The sequence below is a fragment of the Triticum aestivum genome, chromosome 3B (assembly GCF_018294505.1).
Source record: "Triticum aestivum cultivar Chinese Spring chromosome 3B, IWGSC CS RefSeq v2.1, whole genome shotgun sequence".
NCBI classification, from domain to species: domain Eukaryota; kingdom Viridiplantae; phylum Streptophyta; class Magnoliopsida; order Poales; family Poaceae; genus Triticum; species Triticum aestivum.
The window spans coordinates 807,735,742-807,747,315 of record NC_057801.1 but is presented as its reverse complement, the minus strand read 5'-3'; the positions used below and the strand labels follow the sequence as shown (position 1 = coordinate 807,747,315).

General features: G+C 46.5%; 1 long non-coding RNA gene across 1 annotated transcript in view; it reads right to left on the bottom strand.

The window, feature by feature from the left end:
- LOC123066750 (uncharacterized) overlaps window positions 1-1,432 on the bottom strand; it is a 2,966-nt gene extending 1,534 nt beyond the window's left edge. The window contains exons 1-2 of the long non-coding RNA XR_006431418.1: window positions 1,060-1,432; window positions 108-976 (exon numbers count right to left, since the gene is read on the bottom strand). This is a non-coding gene — a long non-coding RNA (uncharacterized lncRNA). The remainder of the gene's footprint in view (window positions 1-107; window positions 977-1,059) is intronic.
- Window positions 1,433-11,574: the final 10,142 nt, after the last annotated feature.

Below are 11,574 nucleotides of genomic sequence, written 5' to 3'. Positions count from 1 at the left end.
AACTGAGAAAAATTGGATGGATTTACACCGTAATAATTCGGTCCCACCAGATTAACGGCTCATAAAATCTAATTAACATGTAATTATTCATAACACCTTTCCATTACCTTAGTTGCTCCCTTCCCTTGATTTTATAACTCCTATGCTTCTCCTAGCAGGTTGTAACACTGCTTATCTTCTGCAAGATGTCCGATATCTGCTACAATGGATCACCCGAGCAATGAAGACCGTTACTGTAGATCCAAAAAAAGATTGTGGCGAGGCTCGACTGTATAAAGTGTTTTCTTCTTCATCCATGTACCGTGGATGCCAACTTGGACTTCACATGAAGAAACAGCAGGTCAACACATCCAAAATTCTATTTCTCCTAGCTGAGCCAAACCATGAGCTAACTATGAAATAGGATGTTTTATATGTGAGATGTACAAATTAAATCAACATAGAAATATCAATTCTACTGAATTGTTACTGATGATAATAAACTTAATGAATATGGGAAATTTGGCATGGTACATACTATGACGCTGATTAATTTTAAACCTACGCTTTTGTGCATGCATCGCACACCATAAATAATTTAGGCCTCTTGCTAGCGGGCTTAAAGATGGAATGTTGAATACAGCCTACATGCATGCATGATGAGATAACCTAATGAACAGTGGTCAGCAGAGAAAGCAACACAATTATCTAGAAATAACAGATGAAGTTACAAACTTCTAACAAATCCAAACACTGGACAATAAATTTTGTTTTGAGAAGCACTGGACAACAAAAACTGTACCATACCTTACCAATCAACATCTCATAATATATTGAACTGTCATGGAACAGCCATAAGAGCTCGAGATTAACCATGCGAGCAATGACATGTACCTTGTAGGTCCAATATTAATTAATTTGACCTGAAAACGAAGTCCTATAAGGTCCCTAAAAAATTCTGCATGGCCAATGCTCCTACAGCTAAATTCCATCGTCCCTAAAAGAATACCCGATGTCAACTTCTCCAGATTGAATCAGGATACATGAATCAGATGGCAAATAAAATATTGTGTTCCTTACCTAAGATCCGTGTTACCTGAGATCCGTGAAACTTGCTTTGGTGCAGAGGACATGTTCTGGCCAACGCTACATATGATGCACAAATATTATGTCGATGAGACAAACTTCAGCCATTGTTGCTGCCTCCTGCCTGCCATGGAGTCGTGGAGCCGCAAAATCTGTATGATGCAGTGGAGAGGTCTTCTGGATGCAGATGCGGCTTGTCCAACATGCACTGGATGCTTCAATCCATACAGGTAGCCAGTTTCGTAGTCAAATTCCAGGAGAATACACGCAGATTTTCTTCTCCAGGGAGAGATAGATAGATAGAGAGAGAGAGAGAGAGATTAAGGGAGGACCCCTCTCAGCGTACGCCCAATCTTAGGAGGAGATGTCGCTCGTTTTTTTTTTCTGTTTGAGGGAAGACGCTTAGATTTTTTTTATAGGGAAACCAAGAGAGACACGGTCTAGATTGACGTGAGGAAGGTATGGATACGTGATGGAGGAATGTACGTGGACCTTTTTTCCCTTTTGTTTTTATGAAAGAGATACAGATTGCTTTTTCTTTTTAGCTTGAGAGGATGCTTTAATTAGGGGTTGTTTGGATAGCAAGATTATAGAGAACTAGCTCTAGTTAAACGCAATTTCTGTTGTAACAACCAAAAATCTTGTTTGGATCGCCTAACTGAATCATGGATAAAGAAAACTGAGTTTTACAAAACCTCAAAAACCCAGCTTATAGAAAAACGACTATTTGGCGTTTTTATATAAACCAGTTTTATGAATACGGTGGCCACATACGGAGCGCATGGTGCCATGGCCGATGTGCTCCTCCTTCTGCCGACGACGACGTCCGCAATCCTCTTCGGGCATGAGCGAGGCGCCGACGAGTGGGTGAGCTCGCCGCTCGGGGCCCAGACGTGGTCGTGGTCGTGTCGCACGACGACGCATCATAGCGCCGCCACGTCCTCTGCAGGCACAAGCGAGGCGACGCTGGAAGTCAGTGCGGCTCAGCGAGCTCGCGCCGCTCTGGCCCGGACGTGGCCTTCGTCGTGTGACACGGCGACGAAGCACAAGGGTCGCGATGTGCTCTACAGGCATCAGCAAGTTTACGCTGGAAGTCGGCGAGGCTCGGCGAGCTTGCCGTTCGTGGCTTGAACGTGCCCGTCGCCGTATGGCATGGTGACTTGGCGAGGCGGGAGCCGGGAGCTGCCGCGGAATACAGAATGCCATAGCCGATGTGTTCGTCTTACCGACGGTTGCTACAACCTGATCTCCCCAGCGTACGCGAACGGCGAACAGCATCACATCGTAAGCACTGCCCCCTGCCTAGTCATCCCAGCGGCGCACAGAGGATACTGTTGCATGGCCGGCAGCCTGGTTCGTTGTCATCACCGTCGCCACCGACAGCGCCCTTGTCTCTGTCGCCGTATTTGGGGAAGTGGCCGCAGCGAGGCTGACAGGAGCGCTCGACGGAGACGCTCCCGCTAAGCGCCAGCAGCTCAATAGATCGACCGAAGGAACGTATTGGAATTTTGACTAAGTCGTTGTGTGATGGAGCTGCGTATCCATGCTTTCTTATTTTTCTCATCCAAACAAAGTATTGTACGTGCTTACCTTAACAGAATAACTAACCAAAACTGGCTTTCCTAAAAATTCTCTAAAAACTCGTTTTCTAAAATCCTACTTCTAATTCCCTATATCCAAACAACCACTTAGAGGAGGAAGATACAGTAGATTATCAGTAGGATCTTGTCTCATGTGGATTCTATTATCACAGCTGATAAATGATCATGAGCCTTGGACAGTTTTTTTCCCATAGAATTTTAACCGAGAATTATAATGAGTCGATCTACACCGTAATAAACCGAGAATTATAATGAGTCAATCTACACCGTAATAACTCGGTCCCACCAGATTAACGGTTCGTAAAATCTGATTAACATGGGAATTTCATAGAAGTCTAGAATTAGTATAGGTATAGATAGATTAATCGTAAAGGACGTGGTATGGACTACTACTAGTACTAGTACTGCTTTGATGTGTCCCGTCAATTCGCCGAACGAGGAGAAGCTTGCTTACTACGCCTCTCCCTCGCCCACGCGCGCGGTGGTTCGCAGGACAAGGAGAGGGTTTTGACTACAGCGCCCTCTCCCTCTCCCTCTCCCTCGCCCTCGCGGTGGACGTGCAGTAGTTCAATCGATGTCAGATTGCCAGAAGCATATTGTACTGTAATATCATCATTGTTGGGCCTTCCGAAGAGGCGAAGAGCCAAGTGCAAGGTTCACACGAGTACGAATTGTTGAACCTCCAGAAGAGGCAAAGAGCCAAGCGTAGGGTTTTATAGGAGTTGTCGTCTTAGTAAGAGTGTACTACAACTATAGCGAACGATGCTACTGTATGATGCCGCCACGTCACGTATATCCAAAGCTGTGCCACCTTTTTTCTCAAAGAGCATGTTGGAGCCAGTGCAACAACCACACAAGTTGCGCGTACACATAACACATTTACTAGTAATAAATTCTAAAGGACAAATGCCAGTATGCCACACAAGTTCATCTCCAATTCATGTGATAAATTTGTGCACGACTAGTCTACATATATTCACAACGCTACCGTTCACAATTACCGTACTCCACTTACACGTTATAGATGGGCTACATGCATGTCCTCCTCCAGGTTCCAGTCCCATGTGTTCTTCATGGATGGCACGATCCATAGCGGTGGGCAACGAGAAACATTGTTGCAGCTTTCTAGTCCGGTTCCACACAATGGAGACTCATCCAAGCTGAAGCGGCATAAATCAGGGATAGCGTATCTCAGCATGTCGTTCATCCAGCGGTGCGCACTGAAGACACAACCATGCTTCATGAAGGGCAGGCCTTCCGTGTTGTGCACGGAAGGTGGCATCCGCTTCACAATGGGGTAGCTGTCCCCGATGAAAAGCGAGTACTCTCCAAGAGTGTTCCTCGGCACCCACGTAGCATCACGGGGGTCGAACTTGGCGCTGTTCATCTGGTACACGTGGCATCCCAGATCTGGACACATGGTGACGTACATAGTCAAGGTCCATGCATAATAATGTTGTGCTCAAATATGGCGGTCAGTAATACTGTGCAGCAAATAGTACTACTCCGGTATAGAGGAAGTAAAATAGCCGGCTTATTATATATAGCCACTCTTGCTACATGGATGAGATAGTAAGACATGGAAAATAAAAAATGGTGGCAGCTAGTGGGTTAAAGTCTTCATGGGCCTAGCTAGCTATATGCGTCCTCCAAGGTAAAAAGTACTCCTACTAGTACTACTAAGTATACTACTAGTACAACAATGAAAGAGAAGGCGGGAGGGTTAAAAAATGGAATACCTGGGTAGATGGTGACGGTCCGATCGTGGTAGATTGTGTGACCATGTTGCACATTAGTGGTACCATGGGTAAGGAATGCTAAGATGGTTGATCCCAATATGCCAAAGTCAGCTACAAGGTTCTAGGTTAGACCGAATCGTGGATGCAAATGCACATCCAGGATCGGCGATCTTATTTTGATCGGGGGATGACTGGTCCCTGCAAAATAACGGAGTACCGTTAGGGATGCAAATGATGGTTTGTGCATTCCGTTTGTAATCTCACCAGATGAAATAAGTCCCCTGGCTTGTCACCGCGAAGATGCGGCCTAGATGGCGCACGGCGTCTTCGAACGTGTAGGGGTACAAATCTGCCGCCGCCAACAAGCGCCAGCCTCTGTTGTTACTGTGTCTTGCATTGATGGCAATCCTTAGAGCATGGTTAATAATATAGCCAGCTGCTGGCTATATTATGTTGTCATGTCACATATTGTCAAGCTTATAGCCAACAAGTACAATAGCTAGATATATATATATATATATATATATATATGTACTACTTTGTTGATACATGGCCCACGCCACTCTCTCACAAAGTACCTAGGAGCACGTGCTCCGGCCGGCTGTTAACTAGTAGCCCGCTTATCTTCTCTCTCCTCTTTTCTCTCTTCCAAGTAAGCAAGAATATAATATTTAATGTCTTACAGCCCCCCTACATCACCTTATTGTACTTGCTCTTATGTCGAACACCGCGATGATATAGTAATCGTCGTAGCCGCGTCGCTTTGTCGGCTGGTCCGCGATTGCTATCTTCTTCAGTCTCATGTAGGAATCATCATACGTATTCAAGCCCAGCCAGTCCGGAAGCCCGATCCCAATGGTGGAGAAGGGGTCTATCGGAACGGCCGCACTGCTGTGGATGTTGTGCAAAATGATGGTGGTATCCGGCCGGAGGTATGCAAGCCAATCTTCATTGGCACTGACCAGACCTATATATAAGACGGTGGGCAGCGGAGAAATTACGGGATGGAAATGGAATAACTAAGTACTACATGATCAAACTCCATTACTGACCTGCTCATCGGACAAAATCCGACTACCTCTCAACGTTGGCAACTCTAGCAGAGTCAACGTGCCACCAGGGCCACGGAGTGGTGGACTGTTCAAAGGATTGTCCCACAGAAGAACCTTCTCCTCAAGGACGCATGGAAGACCAACAAGCATGGCATTTTCCCAAGCCTGTTTAAGCAGCGTCTTGAAAAAGTTGGTGCAGGAAGCACCGAGTCTTGCGGCGATGAGGACGTCGGAGCGGTGTGCGATTTCTCCCAGAGGATCATCGCCCAAGGTCTCCCAGCCCCGACAAGGAGGAGAACCGCCTGGCGAATCCATGGGAGCAGCGACGAACTGCCTTCTCTTCGGGGGGAGGGGAACTGGCGACGAGGAGATAAGAGCATAGTAACCGCAGGGCCTCGTCCCTTCCAACTGTAGATCGTTCCTCAGCGAAGGGGTGAGGCTATTATTTACTACTAGTACTAGCATTATGGAACGTTCTGGGATTGCATTATATTGTAAATAATAGCACTATTAAGAAATTTTTGGCACTATGTAGTAGTTTTTGGCGTGGATTAAGAAATTTTGGGTATGTTTTTGCCATTTTTTGTACACGCCAACTAGTGTCAAAAAACGTCTTACATTATGTGACGGAGGAGTACGTACTCGTACTGTAGCAGTACTAGTACTATTTTTCTCAACTAGTAGTGCGATGTACTGTACTTCTAGTCTAGTCTAGTATAGTGCACAGTTTTGAACTTTTGAATCTCAGGGCCAAGGAGCTACAGTTGGAAGTGGAGGGTACTACTGTTCTCTAGAACCATCGCTGTACTATCAATGCAGGGGAAGTACACCTGCGTAGTGGCCTAGTGGGTACTCTCAGTGCTCTATTCAGCTGCTCCTCTCACGTAGCTGGCCTACTCAGCCGCTCCTCTCACGCACACACTAGCAGCCTGTTTACTAGCGACGGTTACTGCGGGGGCAGAACATTTGAGTTATTTGATACAGCGAGACTAGGCTTTTCGCTTCCATTTCTGGAGGTGTAATGGATCTCATCAAACTTTGTTAATAGTTCCTTCTTTATGAATGAGATGAAGCAAAGCTTTTGCCTCCGTTTAAAAAAAACCATGTCAAGAGGACTTTCTTTTATAGAAGAGCTGATAATGGAGTGAAGTCCATGTGTGCAATGCCACAAGCTACAGAGTAGTAGTAGAGCACTTTACGTACAGAGCCATATTGCATAGTTCCCAATACCCCGCCAGGCTTTTCCGGCTCCTCGGGCTTAATTGGGAGGCGCTAGTTTAAATATGCTACTAGCTGATGAGGAAGCTGCAAGCAAGGTGCGGCTAGGGCGAGCACGCGAGCCACGGGATGCTGGGAAGGAAAACCCGTTCACGTGGCTAGGATGTCCGGTGCACCCAGATTGTGGGGCCGCACGTCCGTTTGACTTCAAAACTCAAACTACCTGTGTAAAATATTGGCTCGCAGCGAAGTGTTGTAGTACTATTTTTTTAAAAGGGCGCCGTGCGTTCGGCCGGGATCGAACGCACAAAACGAGGTATACACTCCCGCGACCACTAGTAGTACTCTTTGGAGTACAACGCAACCTAGAATCGCCTTTTGTCGCTAGTAGTACATACACTGTTCCTTACAAGAAACCACTAAAATGCCAAGAAACTACTACCACTTGCATATGTGGCAGACTTAACATAAGACTACCTTATCAACCATTGTACATACTCTTACCAACAAAAATCCTCGAGTGACCTCCTACCTCCGGCCCGTCCACCTAGTCATCCTCAGCCAAGGGACGCAGCTACCGCCGCCGACAGAAGGCGAGATCAAAACCGCCGGCGGTGCGGAGCCCATGTTGCGGCAGCCCGGATGCCAGCTCCGTCCGGCGCTCACGGCCGCTAGCTAGCCAAGATAGCTCCGTCCAGCTGCTTGTCTGCAAGGTTTGCTGGCTAGATTGGCACGACAGCGTGGCGGCTTACTCGCGCGCGCCGCGCTCAGGCCAGCCGTCTGGCTCGAGCGAAGGCCAGCACGACGGCTTGCTCGCTCGTGAGTCATGCTCAGGCCAGCCTGCCAACCCGTGCGGAGGCCAGCGCGGCGTCTGGCCCGTCCGGCGGAGCGGCGCCAACTCGCTCATCACCGGCGCCACCGACGAACACGCATCAGTACTGCTTGAAGTAATGTTGAGGAAAAATAATGATTTGAGGAGGAATAACAGGATAGAAGGTCAGATGTGCGTCCCTCGTGTCACCGTGCAAACAAAATGTGTTGTTTTAAGCTGCCTCGTCAGCACGGACGTGTGGGCCAACCCTGTCATAAATGGGTTTAAACGAACCTAATCGGTAGGAGTACTAGGTAGTAGTTTTTGGCGTGGATTAAGAAATTTTGGGTATGTTTTTGCTATTTTTTGTACAATAGATTCTTCCTAGGGCTGGTTGAAAGTGGTAGTTTTTTGTTAAATACTCTACATATTGTAAGTAGGAGTGAAAGTTAAGCTTTGGAAGCCAATAAGCAAGGCTAGTTACATAGTGCATATGTGTACATTATTGAAAGTAAATATCAACCATGAGTGACTAATATCTAGATGGAAAACTCAAAACTATGGAATACTAGGAAAAAATGCATGGTTGGAAATACTAGCAATGTTCATGTCCATTGCAATGAATCATAATTAGAATAATACTTATTCACAAACATGGTAAAACACTCTAATTTTGATATACATATGTCACTAGAGATATATTATGTTTCAATTAGAATATATTCCGTGGGCTGTTTTGGTGAGGTCAGGGAGGAATGTGGTTGGTTTTAAGATACTAATTATGGGTTTTTCTGCAAATTTGTAGACAAGTGGGATGTTGGTGAGAAAAGTGCTATCACTATACACTCGCTAACTTTTATACACTCGCTACTGCTAATTTAAGTAGTTTTTTTTGGCATATTTGTTTTGTATTTGAACCGGCTTTGTAGAAGAATTTTTAGCACATAGAAACGTCATCATGATACACATACAAATGCCTGCGAGACCACAAATGTAATCATAGCATGTATATACAAATAGTCTCATCATAATCATCATCCAACACAAAGTGATATCTTGTCATCATCTCAAAAATAGCAATACATGCAAGTCTCGAATACTTGCAACTACAACAACGTCATCCGTCTAAACAAAGGTATACGCAAGAAGTGCTATCACTATGAGTGAGAGCGGAACTATGCAGTACATGAGGTGGCAGTTACAAGTCCTCTCTCGCGCTAGCGTGAACCTCAAGTAACTAGCTTCTCCTTCTTGTCTGCTTTTGAAGCCTTTATGGCTGGCGCCCGTGAACCCATTCACTTGCGCCTGACACTCATGCCACTCGTTGTACACCCCCGGAACCTTCCCTTTGTACACGACATAGCATTTCCATCTCGCCATCAAGAAACTAGGTACCTCTTAGAGATGCATGTTCATGAAGAGGATGTAAAATCATATATATGCAACAAAATATACTAGAGCAACACCAAAACAAAAAGGTTAGCAACTAGATGCAACATATACAGTATGCAAATTAATTAACTAGAGGTACGCAGGTCATCGTACGCAAACTAACAAAGTAGCGTTACGCAAGTTCGGCAGGGACCGTGGACATCACAAAGTTTCATCGCTACAAAAAGTATACAAGTTCAACTGACACATATCATCATCATCAGCATCATAAATCACTAGAAGTTCCATCCTTCCATATCATCGAGGACGAACCCTAGCTTCTTGAACGGCGTGAGGTCTAGACGTTGCATGCCTATGCGAGTTCGGACGTCAGTTCGCGATATAGGGCCGTGGTGGAACACCCCCTTCTCATCGACGACTTCTTTCATGATGATCGTCGCAATGTCGCTTTGGATGCGAAAGAAGTCATCTCTAAGTTTATAATTCGGTTCTCCATGAGATTCTAGCCACTTGTGGATATGATCATCATTTCTGCTGTTAATGCGAAGCTTTTGGTGATCCGTGTTGAACTGAATCATGAGATGGACGATGTAGAATCCATCCTTCTTGCTTGGTTTTGGGACATGGATGCAGGAGAAGTTAGTTTTATGCGCGAAACCCATCTTCTTGTTCCTTTGTTTCTTGATATGCACGTGGCCTCCTCTAAAGCTGAAGCCTTGGAGAGCATCATCTAGAATATTCATTATGTGGGTGTAGTCCTTTTTCTCGTAGTCTCTGGAAGGGTCAAAATACACGGCGGGGGAGACTTGCGGGTAAAGAACGATAAGGACGGCGCGCCCTTTGCTGCGGGGAAAAGACACCTCAAATTATTCCCCATATGAGAGAGAAGGAATGATTGAAATGTACGAAAGGGTTGTCCGGAACTGACTTACTTTGGATGATATGGCACGAGGACAATTTCCCGGTCCTTATTCTGTACCATGAAGTTTTGGAGGTACTCCCTAGCAGTTTCACGCTCAAAGTCGCCGAGACTCAAGAAAGACTCGTGCATGTAGTACGGATCTGCCACACAGATTTGTGAGACTTCTTCACTCTTCATGACGGAGCTCATATGTAGCGCAAAAAGGCGGACGATAGTAAAATCAAGCCGCCTTGTTAGAAACATCTCAAAGATATGGTCAAACCGCAGGAAAAACACCTCCGCGGGTCGTGTGTCGATGTAGCACTTCCCCTCAGGCACACGAGCCGCGTATGTCGGATATCCTGGATTCCTTTGAGGCTAGTAGGCTTTTCTCAGTCGACAGCACATGGTCGTGCAGTCTCCTGAGATCCCCTGATAGTGCCTCCAGCGGTTTCGGCGGTAGCATCGGCTCGCCCGTGAGATGGAACATGACCGCACCTTTCACGGGTACACGCTCTTCAGAATGCATCGTCTAGCTGTTGTGTGCTCTGGCTTGTTTGGAGGCAGTTACCTTCCCCAATCTCTTCCTCTCCTTTTTCTTGGGCACACCTTCCAGACCCTTCCTTAACCCCTGCCCAAGTGTTCCCGGGCTAAGTGCTGTACGACCCTCGCACCCGGCTAGTTGAGCCTGTGTTGAGACGGCATCTTCAGGCGTGTCCTGTGAGGATTTCATGAAGAGAGACTTTTTGCAATCTATGGTACGACCTTGCCCGGGCATATCATCCATATCCTCATTAGCAAGCTGATAGCCCGATTCATCATATGGTTGACTCATCATATCTATGTCACAGTCATACGCGTTTGTATTGAGGTAATCCATAGGCTCGACCTCCGTCTCATCATCCATTCTCTGTTCTACAGGAGAAATTACATCAGCCAGTACTATTGCACCCCCTTCATCATGTCGTCCGCCGCTCTCACCCGGCACTACAGGAGCTGGTAATTGCGTAGGCAGGGTGGTGGTCTCCGCACATGCTTGTTGATGTGTGGTAGTTATTGGTGTGCTCTCGGCCGACTCCAGACGAATAAGATTCTTCGGCCATAGCAGCACCCAACCCTTGCAGCGTCCAATCCGCGGTGGGGTCTCGTCGTCCGCTCTCACATGCTGTACTGGAGGAGGCAAATCATCGTGCCCCGATTTCACACTGGTCAAGCTAACCCTGAAGTGCCCAACGGGGATCGGCTGGTTGTGGAACGTGCGTTGAGAGGGGTCCATTATCATCCCCTTTCCCACGTCCACCTTCTGGCCTTTGATCAAGTAGAGTATGGTGCACGGGGTTTCTTTCGCTTGCAAACACATATGTCTGTGGCGTAAAACAACTGAAAGGCAACAAAAATGGAATATTATCTATATATATATATATGTTGGTGCGACATGTAATTACCGTGACGGCGTTGAGCTCAGCCAAAGACGAAGGCCCACCTAGCGCGCCTGAGACTGAGGACGGGCTGATATGAGCGGGAGCGGCTGCGAGAGGAGGCCCGGTTGCTTGAGAAAGTGATGGTGCGATGGTGTTGTTGTTCATGGAGTTGTTCGCGACAAAACTGGGCATTGGGAAATCATGTACCGTCTTGTTTGGATTTTCCTTCGCCCAGTTGATGATAACTGGAACCAAGTTAGTAGAGAAATCATTTCTGCAGCCAGTTACAGCTGCATTGACTGCCTGCTGTAGCAACTCATATTTGTCCTCGGCTGCTTTTTTCGCATCCTCAGCTGCTTTTTTCTGGACCGCAA